General features: G+C 42.1%; 1 protein-coding gene across 11 annotated transcripts in view; it reads right to left on the bottom strand.

Moving 5' to 3' along the window:
- RHBDD1 (rhomboid domain containing 1) overlaps positions 1-7,598 on the bottom strand; it is a 135,761-nt gene extending 128,163 nt beyond the window's left edge. For 7 of the 11 annotated variants that reach the window (XR_015255593.1, XR_015255594.1, XR_015255595.1 and 4 more), the window contains exon 1: positions 7,449-7,598. The gene's annotated coding sequence lies outside the window, so the exon portion shown is untranslated. Of the gene's footprint in view, positions 1-1,928; positions 2,071-3,448; positions 3,688-7,448 lie in introns of all 11 variants that reach the window. The other 4 variants (XM_086719810.1, XM_086719808.1, XM_086719809.1 and 1 more) reach the window with 3 other exon arrangements.
- Between the last annotated feature and the right edge of the window lie 4,537 nt (positions 7,599-12,135).

The raw sequence follows: 12,135 nt of genomic DNA, 5'->3' as shown, positions 1-12,135 counted from the left end.
CTGCCGGACAGCATCAATACTTCATTCTTTCAGGAACAGGAAGTTGCCTCCCAGCCTTACCGGATGTGGTCCTGGTGGGGACGGGGGGGGGGGGGGGGGGGGGTGTCAAGTTTTCCTTTCCCACACTGATTCAAGGGTGATGGTGACCAGAGTTGGAATAATAACTCTCTCCCTGGAATCTAAAACCTGTGCAGAGATACAAAGACCAACAACACCTGGAACTGATATTTGGAGCCTTAACCTAAAGATATCCTTCAAGTCCACTGAGTCTACCTAAACCTTGAGAGCTCACCTGGCTACTCTCCTTTACCAAGGCTTGGTTGTTTGGTTTTCTGTTGATTCTCTGAGCTACCCATTGACTTCCAACAAATCTCTTGTTTTCGAATAAGCTATCTGGATACCATAGTTAACTCACTTTCTGTTGTTTGCAAAGAACACTCCCCAAAACGCTACATTTGCCAAGGGCTGGCAAGCAGACCCTAGTCTCATTCAAGCATCACCAGCTCTCATCTCCTGGTACCTCACTCGAGTCCGTGGGAGAACCAAAACATGATGCATATAGAAGCAGTATCTCAAAGGTCTGTTCCAGCCATGCTATTCCTAGAGAGAGAAGAGCACAGCTGGCTAAGGACATGAGAACAAGAGCAACTTCTGCATAAATAAGGCAAAGTCCTCTCAAAGTCATCTACTAAGTGTCTAAACTTGGACACTGGTTGGGGCAGCTGGGTGGCTCAGTCGGTGAGCGTCCGACTTTAGCTCAGGTCATGATCTCACGGTTCATGAGTTTGAGCCCCACATCAGGCTCTGTGCTGACAGCTCAGAGCCTGGAGCCTGCTTTGGATTCTGTGTCTCCCTCTCTCTCTGCTCCTCCCCCACTCACCCTCTGTCTCTCTTTCAAAAATAAATAAACTTAAACTGGGACCCTGGATGAAGAATGTAATCACAAAAGGAAAAATGGATGATCTAAAATTTGTCTTCTAATTACACAAGGTTGATGATTTTAAAGAATATATCTAATTATTGATTTTCAACCTATACTCCCTGCCTTTCTTCTTCACTGAAAATAAGACTAGTTTGTCCATTTAATAAAACGTTACCACTTGATGAAAACTTCTGACTAGGACTTTGGGACAACGAATCATTTAGATTCATCAACAAAACGAAAAAAAAAAAAAACAAAGGAAAGAGGAAGGAGAAAAGGAAGGAAGGAGGAAGAAAAGACAAAGGAAGAGAGGAAGGAAGGAAGGAAAAATGGAAGGAAGGAAGGAACTGAATAAGAGGCTTCTTCAACCTGAGAGCCTTTAGAAAGGATCATGGGAGTATCCTGCATGCTCTTCTGTGGCTTTACCTGTGTTTCACCATTATGTAATTCATTAATAGACATTAGTCATCACATTTCTCTAATTGTGAGCCCAAAGAAGAAAACCAATGAATGTGGAACTATACCAGTAAAAGCATTGAGTATATAATTTTATATCTCACTGTCTGTATCGTTTAATAAATATCTGAGAATTAGTGTCCTTTCAGGCAACCAGTCTAGAGAGCAGACATACAAACAGTGACACTACAGTGCGATAAAGAATGAAAATATGAATGCATATAAATGTGCACAGAATGTTTAGAAAAGAGCAAAAATAAGTTTTAAGGATTTGTATGGGGTGTGGGGGAAGGAAAGAAAGAAAATACTGGGCAGGCACTATCCCGTGGGCAATGGGGAGGGAGATGAAATGATCCATGAAACTCATCATCAAAAGCAGGAGAGTCATCTCTCTCTCTCTCTCTCTCTCTCTCTCTCTCTCTCTCACACACACACACACACACACACACACACACACACAGGATTTAAGTCATCACTTGGCAGACATAATAGCTACAAGCTAAAAATCTGGAAAGCCAAAAAGTCCCTCTTTGATACAAAATTAACATACCTTGAAAGAAACAAGGAAATCTTGAATACTTTGGTACGAAGGAAGAGACTACATGGGCAGTAGGCACAGTATTTATTCCTACATTTGCTCAAAGTTGGAATCAAACTGACTCATTACAACCATGACTGTGAATTGCTGGTATCTGTAACATAAAAAAAATGTAGCAAAGTTTCTTTCAGTGTTGCCCAAGAGACTCCATCAAGGAAAAAAAAAATCTAAAATTAGGAGGAGCTGCCATCACACATTGACTGACACAAGCACGTACACACACCCCTATATATTATTTATATAAAGTTGAAGTCATTGTAATATGTATATAAATTTCATTCATAACTATCCTGATACTGTGACTTTGGATTAAAAATGCATAAGCAAGTTTACACCATGCAGAAACAGCTGTTGGTATAATGAGAACATTCCTGGAGCTGAAGCCAGATTTGGGGTCAAATATGGATGCCACTGTTTACTAGTGTGTGGCCTTGGGCAAATCATATAATCAATCCTGCTGAGCGTCTGCTTCTTTATCCATAGATGAGAAAAATTCCACTTACTTACTGGAGTCATTGTGAAGAATAAATGAGATAGCATATTATGTGAAAGCACGTAGCACACTCCCAAAGTTTGTTTTCCAATCTCCCTTCCTCTCCATAAAGTAATGAGCCTTTCCCCCCATGGGACTAGACTTTATTGCTTTATAATTATGATGTGCATGTAACAATGTCCAAGAAACTAGATGGTAAAATAACACCAACACACAAACCTGAATGCACACCATTGTTCGTTGACTATCATCTAGATCCCAAAGGGCTCTTATATGGCTCTTGTACACTATCTATCGCTTCCCAGAAATTTGACACATTTTCTTTTCTGAATACAGCCAAAATTATCCCACAGGCTTTGAAATATTGCCATCATGATGTTGCACAGAGCAGCTGGCTGATTGAAAGTGACTCCCCCTCCCCCACACTCCAGCTGTCACCAGGAAACCCTCCTCAATGTGTGAAAAAAGACAATGTGATATTACTACCGCTCCTATTAATAACAATCTGACAAATACTCAGCATTTGAGATTATTTTTCTTATGAAAGCTCACTATTAACTAAAAATTAACTGCTTAAGAAAAACCCTTTACCATATAAATTGCAAACCAGCTGCTTTCATACAACAAAAAACAGAGGGACTGTAAACACAAGTAATGTATTTCCACTGACTTCTTGTTTCTTTTTCCTCAAGTCATCTGTAATGCTAAACAACAGCCAGTTAAAATATTAAATAGCTTTAACAGTGATACAGCTGTCATGGCTTAGAGGGCTCAAAAAAATAAAATAAAAACTGAGAGGACTTCTCAAAACGTGTGCATAGACTCCTATTTTGTAAAGTACGGGCCAGACTGAGGATGGATGCTTTCTCTTTTTTTAACAGCCACTTGCTCCTGTGCATGAGAGTCATACACACATCTGACACGGCTGAAAACCCTGGGAGCTAGCTGTCTTCAGAACAAGTTTGTGAATCTCACTCACAATAATTCTTACTGCAAGGACTTCTTAGAGAGAACTCATCTCTTGAGGATTTCTATCCCACAGATGAAGAGTTTCACACCCAATGTCCTGGATTCCAGGGTTCCAGCGACATGCCTCAGAATGTCACCGCAAAAGATTCAAGATGAGCACCAGCAGGCAGAACTGTGCCCTTCAACCTCTCTTAAAGCCTCTCAGCTCCTGAGCTCTTCAGGTAAGATTCAGCTAAAGAGGGTTGCCTCCTAAAAACAAAACAAAACAAAAACAAAAACAAAAACAAAAACAAAAAAACAAAAACAAAATCTAAAGACCACTGCTTACATGATTAGAAATACAGCATAAAAGGGAATCTATCTCTTTAAAGCATCCTTTCTTTTAAATGGTTTATAAAAAGAATGTTTACACATACATGCATGTATCTAACTTTACATAAATGTACCACCGTTAGATTACTTATCCCCACCTCCATATTATAATACATTGCCAAGTAAGCAAAATTATGACCTGCTCTGGCTCCTTTCAAGTATTTTCCACGCTCACATAGTCATATGTAATATATAGACAAAAATACACGGTATTATTACTTTTTAAAAGATGATACATAATGTATAATGCGTTTTCAGTGCTGTCCCATCTCCTGGAACATCCTGTCCCTTCTCTAGCTGACTGTCCTGGTTAATTAACTGAAGATACTTAAATATTAATCAATGGACCTCAAGCTCAATGGACCTTGAAGTTCCAATAAACACCCAAAACAATTTATGGAAGTTGCTCTGTTGTGGTGATCAAACTGAAGATAGTGTTTTTCTACCAGGTTTTAGAGTTTTCACCTTTTTCACGTTTGCCTTCTCCCACTCATAATAATGTGAAAGCTTTGACTCTTCACTTCAGGATTTTACCATTTGAAAAGAAAAGCAGTACAGTTAGCTAATAACAAAAATTTATTTATTAAGATGGCATGAGGAAATAAGGTAAGTTTGGGGGTGATAACTATCTTTTTCTCCCCTGTCCCAACATGCAGCATTTATTGAACCTCTATGCCTTCACGTTTTGCACTTTATTTCATTTAATGCAAAGTCCTGAGGTAGGTACGCACCATGACTTCTACTTTATAAAAAAGGAAATTAAGAGGATGTTAATTTGTCTAAAGAACTCAGTTAAGTAGCAGAGGCAAAGTTCAAAGCAGGTTCGACGTGACCAAAACCACTACTATGAGTCTGCCGCTCTAATACAGAGAAGTAGAAAATGTGGGGGCCATTGAAAACTGAATGTTTCATGATGGGACAGTGTTAATTTAGCGGTGGTATTAACAAAATTATTTGTAGAAGCTGATATCCAAAGTGACTCATGTTTATCTGAAAACTCTGACACACAGTATCTAGGAGCCATGGTGTGGTTCGGGAGCAGTGTGCTCTAATCAAAGTGACATGTTGTGTATGCCATGGTGAGTCAGTGACACTCCTCAACACTGGAATGAGTTTAGGTTTTATGGCAACTGCCTCAAATCCTAAATATCGCCACCCGCCCCCCCCGCCCAACACTGGCCCCCTGAAAAGGGAAGAATTGTAGGTTACTGCAACTGACAATCTGGGGAAAAAAAAAAACCCCAGCAGGCGAAAGGCACACTTAACCTTGGTCCCACAGTGCTTCCAGAATAGAGGTACAGGGGGTGGTTAGTACGAGGTCTCTGCTGGTGGAGCTATGTGCCACGTGGGAAAGAAAGATAAGCACAGAAACATCTTCTGCTTGCAAGTCATTAACACCTCTCATCTCTATAGCTAAGGCTTACTCTGGGTATCCACCCTACTTCTTTACCAAGTTCTGGGTCAAAAGAAGGTATAATTAAGCTGAAAACACCAAAATCCATTCCTTAACACAATTAGTTATGTCATTCTTAAGAATACTCAGTCCCAGGGCACCTGCTTGGTTCAGGGGGTACAGCATGTGACTCTTGATCTCAGAGTAGTGAGTTCAAGGCCCACACTGGGAAGGACATCTACTTTTAAAAAAACAAAAAACAAGAAACAAAAAACTACTACAGCCCCAGTAGTGTGGGTATTAGCACGTACTGCTATAACCTTCAACTAAATATCCTGCATCCAACGATCTTAATTATATAGACTATTACTAGGATCCAGAAATAAACAAAATGCCCTGTAAGCTGTGGTCACAATAGTCAGGCACTGCAATTCACAATTAACCCCATGAAAATACTTCCAGCACAATCTATGTGTGTATTTAACTTATACAATTTTTTTTTTTTGTAATTTTTAATGCTTATTTGAGAGAGAGAGAACGAGAGACAGTGCAAGCAGGGAAGGGGCAGAGAAAGGACACACAGAATCTAAAGCAGGCTCTGAGCTGGAGCTGGCAAGCTGTCAGTGCAGAACCAGATGAGGGGTTCGAACTCACAAACCGTGAGATCATGACCTGTGCCGAAGTCAGATGCTTAACCGAGTTACCCAGGCGCCTCAAACTTCATGCAGTTCGAAGCAGCTATTAAACAGCATCTCATCTTTGAGTGTTTTCTATGTGTGTTAGTGTTAAACGCTTTCCCTGAATTTTCTTTTTCTTTTTTAATGTTTATTTAGTTTTGAGAAAGAGAGAGAACGAGTGGGGGGGGAGGGGGGGAGAGAGGGAGGGAGGGAGGGAGGGAGAGAGAGAGAGAGAGAGAGAGAAACACAGAATCTGAAGCAGGCTCCAGGCTCTGAGCTGTCAATACAATGCCCTCCTGGGCTCACACCCACAAACCATGAGATCATGACCTGAGCGAAGTCAGAGGCTTACCCAAGTGAACCACCCAAGGGTCTCAAACACTTTCCCTGCATTTTCACACTGAATACTCACAGCCCTGTGAAGAAGCCTCTAAGTAACTTGTCCAAGATCTTACACCTAGGAAAGGCTTCACCTGGATTCCAAGTACGTTCTGTGACTTCACAAGAGCAACTCTTTATCATGACAGCAATACTTAACAACGTAAGCACCCAGGTACATTGGGATCCACTGGAAAGCATGTTAGAATAGATTTCTGATTGAAGTCTGAGATAAGATCCCAAAATTTGCATTTTCAACAAGTTCCCATGTGATGCTGCTGCTAGTAGTCCAGGGACAATTAGGAACTCAATGTACCGTTATTCTTTGTAAAATTACTTGCTTCCCCAAGCTGCCGTGTCAGCAGCAAATTATAAGTCTTTACAGTTTATTGGAACTGGGAAAAAAAAAAAAAAAAGAAATGTGGGACTTAAGACTTTTAAGAAGTAATTGCAGAGAACTAAAAGAGGCAAAGTACAGCTGTCACTGAATGTCCTGCAAAGAGACCTACACAACGCGATGATTAAGTCATGACTATACAATAATTCCTAATAAGCAATCCTGAGTCTTCAAAAGTTATTGCTTAGTTTGGACAAAAGAAAGCATGTGATCCATTTTTGGACAGGTTTTTAAAATGTGACGAGAAAAAGGGTTACATTCACAGGCGGATTTCCTATCCCCTATTAAGAGAAACACCACTTTTTAGGTTAGGGTTGTGTCGGCCACACACTTGCTGGGAGAAACGAAGTTATTCTCCCGGCACCTAAAACTGCAAATTGTTGCTGATGATGCAACGTCACTTTAAACTTCCTGCTTTCGAAAGGACGCTTTTAAAACCCCCACAGAGCCCAGCCCATCCATCCTCCGAGCACATCCTTGCCAGGGCGGTCGTCACCAGGATCAGACAGGGTGCAGACGACGGGATCCTCCCCCCACCCCCAACCCGGTTGACTCGGTAGACTCGCGACGGGAAGCACCCTTCCGCCTCTGGGACTTGCCCAGGGTGCTCAGAATGCGGAAGCGCGCCTCCAACCCGAACCCCCCCCCCCTCCCCGGCCCGGCCCCGGGGAAAGCGCCGACTGGAGGCGCCCGGCACCCGCTCCCAACCCGGCGCCACGACCCTGGGAAAAGGCGAAGCGACACCAGGCAGAACCAGCGACGCGAGGGGGGCCAAACAGACGCGGAAACTCACGCTCTCTACGGCCCGTCTGCGTCCCCACGTCTTGGCGCGCGTGTACGTCATCACGCACGGGCGCCAGAACACTCCGGGTGCCCGGGACCCACAGGGCGGGGAGAAGGGAGCGTGGGCGACCTCGCGCCGCGGCTTGCACAGCAGAGCGGGAGGGGCGGGGCTAGGGTGGGGAGGGTCGTAAAGCGGGCCGGACAGCCTCCCTCTGCGCATGCTCAGTTGCGCGCCTCCCCGCTCTTCGCCGCCCCGGGATGGACGTGCGCACCGCGTGCGGTGGCAGTGGCTTGGGGCAGGTTTCGAGGGCCTCGCTGGAGAGGGTCCGCTGCTGAGCGCAGTGGGGGTGGGGGACTTGTATCCCGGCCCCATCCTCCCAGCACCAGCACCGAATAAAACGTGGATGATCTTCCTTGGGACCGTAACTGTTGGTCGCCCACCGCGCGTAAAGCAGAGGAGCGGCCTGCTTTCGAGGGACCGGACGTGGGGGACCCCCGGCAAGGGGGCCAGGTGGCGGCTGAGAAACTGGTCTTCCGGGGTCCCATCCGTACCGCGAGGTCCTGCTGCTGCGTGGAGGAGTCGGACCCTGCCCGTGAAGTGCTGGTGGGAGAGACAGAAACTCCCACCTTCGTGAGTTAGCGGCACACCGCACCAGAGCGTCCGTGTCTGGTGGACCCCGTGGTTACTAAGTAGGCCACCAAAACAAGGCCCTGGGGATGCTGCCCACTCCCCAAGCTTAGCCCGGAGCTCGCATTTCTTAGTCTGTTTGCCCATTGAGGGGCTTCTAGTGTTAGGTTATTTCGATGGAGGTCTCTTATGAAGCCGTTTTAGGAATTATGCTTCTATCCTAGAACAAGTGTTAGGTTCAGTTGTAAGAGTTAAGTTCAATGTAGTAATGTTGTATTTCTTTTCTGCAATACCAAGAGGCTGGCCTACTCTTTGGTATGGAACTTTCTAGTAACTAAGGGGAAGACCTGCCTTCCAAAGGCAGGTGGTGGTATGCTGGTCTGTACTTATTGGAAGTTGTGGCAGCTGTGTGTAGCGAGTCTTGTCTTTTGTTACTGTTTGTTGCAAGGACTCTTCGTGGAACTGTTCATTTTGGAGTTTGAAATTTAAATGAAAATTTGGCTCATGTTCAGAGGAATATAACAGACTTTCAAGTGACAGGGAAGATTCTTAGGAAATTCCAAGTATGTATTCTTTGAGCCTTACAAGTCATGCCTTTCTTCTAAAAACAATACGCTGATCAGAAAGTCTGACTGATGGAAACTGCATTCCTAGAACGTCAACTGAAGGGGGGTGGGAAGTAGATGAATCGCCTATAGGAGAATTTTATATACTTCTCTAGAAAAAAGATAAACGTAATTATTCAGAAAGAAGGGGTCTTCATTTATCTTTCTGATCCATGATCATACACATTAATTCAATTCATACTAATCCTGTCTTCTGTTCTCTAACACCCCTTATACCTTTCTGTAATCGCATCATTTTTCTTGTTGTTATCTTAATACGTCAGATACAGAAGTAATTTTAAGGGAGCCACAAGTCAAGAAGTCTCAATACAGTAATCTCAAAAATGTCATATATAAGGATTTAGAGTATACGTAGGCAATTATATTCCATTTTAAATATTACTGGTGAAAAAACGTAATAGACATTTAAGAGGACAGAAAAAGTCTGCCTTTTTAAAAATGACCTTTTTTTTTGGTCCTATGGTTCATTAAACAGCCTGCAACTTTAAGTTGTATTGAAATCAGCAAATTGTATGCTCAAGTCCTATTTAGATTGGCGGACATCAGTTAGATAATAATTGTGCATCTTAAACATTAACATATGAGGCAGTCTCACATCCCTTCACTGAGACAGGGCTTTTAATAACAATAGAACAAATAACAAAGATTCAATGCCAGAAGACCTTTAACATTAAACTTATGCAATTGTTACATTACTTTGTAAGATAATGATTCCTAAACAAAGTATTCATTATCTTAATCACGAGAAGAAGCATTTGTGCACATGATATATAATATCCAAGACCCATCTAATGATCTGAACAATTCTCTACTTTTATCAAAGGTTTGAAAGAAAGCAGCAGTGTCTGGGATTAAGCCATTTGATGTAAACGAGTGTTCCTACATTGTGGTCCTAGCATATAAATAGAGGAGTTGCGGTAACAATCTTTGTACAGTTCATAAACCTAGGATTGGAACTGGCAGGAAGGCAGAGGACTATCATCTTCAGCCTTCAAAACCCGGCCTGAACAAGGGAGGACATCAGTTAGCAGCACCATGAGCAAATAACACAACTGAATTATTTTTTGAAAGAGGAGCTTGTTTTGGTATACCGTTGCTTTTAGTGGATCACTCATTGTTGTACTCAGCACTGTACCAAAAGATGTATAAAACTTATCAAAGAACGTATAGCTTCCTCGTTAGGCAAAAGCTTGCAAATTAATTCAAGAACAATCTAAGAACCACAAAAGTAAGTACAAAAATTGCATCATGTATTATGATAATAGTGAGACCAACAATAGTATTTAATAGTAATAGACCATGCAAACAGTAACCTTAAGAAATTTTCACTGGCTTTACTGATATCAAACAAACTAGACTTTAAGACCAGAAATATCTCTGGAGACACATTTCACACAGAGTCGGTACATCAAGAAGATGTAACAAATAGAAATGTACATGTGCCCACCCACAGAACCCTAAATACATGAAGCAAAAACTGATAGAGTTGAATGGAGAAATAGATAAATAGTAATAGTTCGATATTATTCAATATCCTATTCTCAACAATGGGTAGAGCAACTAGACAGGAAACCGTTAAGGATATAGAATGCTTGAACAACACTACCAGCCTTATACATATAGATCACTGTACTTAGTGATGACAGGGTTTATATTCTTTTTAAGAAGTATAGTCTTTAGAATACTCCATATGGTAGGCTATAAAACCAGTCTCAATACATTTAAGACGATTTGGATGATATTCTATGATGTAACCATGTTCTGTGGTTCCGAGGTTAGGAATAGGCAATAGGAAAAAAACATAGAAAATCTCCAAACATTTGGAAATTAAATTACTCAAGAGTTGAAGAAGTTATGAAGGAAATTAAAAAATATTTTGAACTGAATGAAAATGAGAACATTGAAATTTGGCGATGCAGCTAAAGCAGTGATCTGAAGGGTATTTACGACTTTAAACACCTATATTAGAAAAGAAAAAGGGTGCCAATAATCTAGGTTTATACCTTAAGAACTAGAAAAATAAGAGCAACCATAGCAAGGAAACAGGAGGGAATAATTATTGTATTAGAAACCAGTGAAATAGAGAAGAGAAAAATCAGGAAAATCAATGAAAATAAAAGTTGGCTCTTTGAAAAGTTCAGTAAATTTGACCAAACTTTATTTATTTGGCTGCCCCTCCCAAAGAGAAGATACAAATTACTGAAATTAGGAATGAAAGCAATACACCGCTGCCAACCCTGCCAAAATTAAAAGAAGCTGTGAGTAACCTTATGTCAACAAATTAGACAATGTAGTTGAGTTGGACAAATGCCTACAAAGATACAAATTGCCAAAACTGAGTCAAGGAAACAAAGTCTGGAGTTTGCACCCATGTCCTACAGCTACCAGAACAAAGTACCACCAACTGGGTGGCTTAAACAACAACAATTTCTGTCTCACACTTCTGGAAGCTAGAAGTCCATGATCGAGGTGGAGAGCAGGATCACGCTCTCTCTGAAACCTGTAGGAGAGAATCCTTGACTCTTTCTGGCTTCTGGTGGTTTGTCAGTGGTCCATAGCACTCCTCAGCTTGCAGCTACTTCAGTCTCTGCCTCCATCATCACATGGCCTTCTCCCCTCGTGTCCATTTCCTCTTCTTATTAGGACACTGGTAATAAAGGATCGAGAGCCCGTCCTACTCCAGGATGAACTCAGGTTGACTAATTACATCTTCATTGACCCTGTTTCCAAATAAGAATCCATTCTGGGGTACTGCGGGGTTGGGACTTCAACATACCTTTTTGGGTGATGCAATTCAACCCATAACAGATCCATAACAAGTAAAATTAATATAGTTGGCCCTTGGACAACATGGGTTTGAACCATATGGGTCCACTTATACACAGATTTTTTTTTTTTGATAAACACTACTGTAAATAAATTTTTCTTAATGTTTTTCTCTAGCTTTATAGCAAGAATATAGTATACAATACATACACAAAATATGTATTAACCACTTTATGTTATTGGTAAGGCTTCTGGCCAACACTAGGCTATTATTTTGGGGGAAATCAAAAGTTATACATGGATGTTAACAGTGCAGGGGGTTTGGTGCCACTAACCCCTATGTTGTTGAAGGGTCAACTGGACTTTAAAATCTTTCCACAGGGTTACCTGGCTGGCTCAGTCAGAAGAGAATACAACTCTGGATCTTGGGTTTGTAAGTTCGAGCCCCATGTAGGTTGTAGAGATTACTTAAACATAAAATCTAGGGGCGCCTGGGTGGCGCAGTCGGTTAAGCGTCCGACTTCAGCCAGGTCACGATCTCGCGGTCCGTGAGTTCGAGCCCCGCATCGGGCTCTGGGCTGATGGCACAGAGCCTGGAGCCTGTTTCACATTCTGTGTCTCCCTCTCTCTCTGCCCCTCCCCCGTTCATGCTCTGTCTCTCTCTGTCCCAAAAATAA

This window comes from Puma concolor, chromosome C1 (genome assembly GCF_028749965.1).
Source record: "Puma concolor isolate L17-30 chromosome C1, mPumCon1.1.hap2, whole genome shotgun sequence".
Lineage (NCBI taxonomy): Eukaryota > Metazoa > Chordata > Mammalia > Carnivora > Felidae > Puma > Puma concolor.
This window is presented reverse-complemented; position numbering and strand designations above follow the sequence as displayed.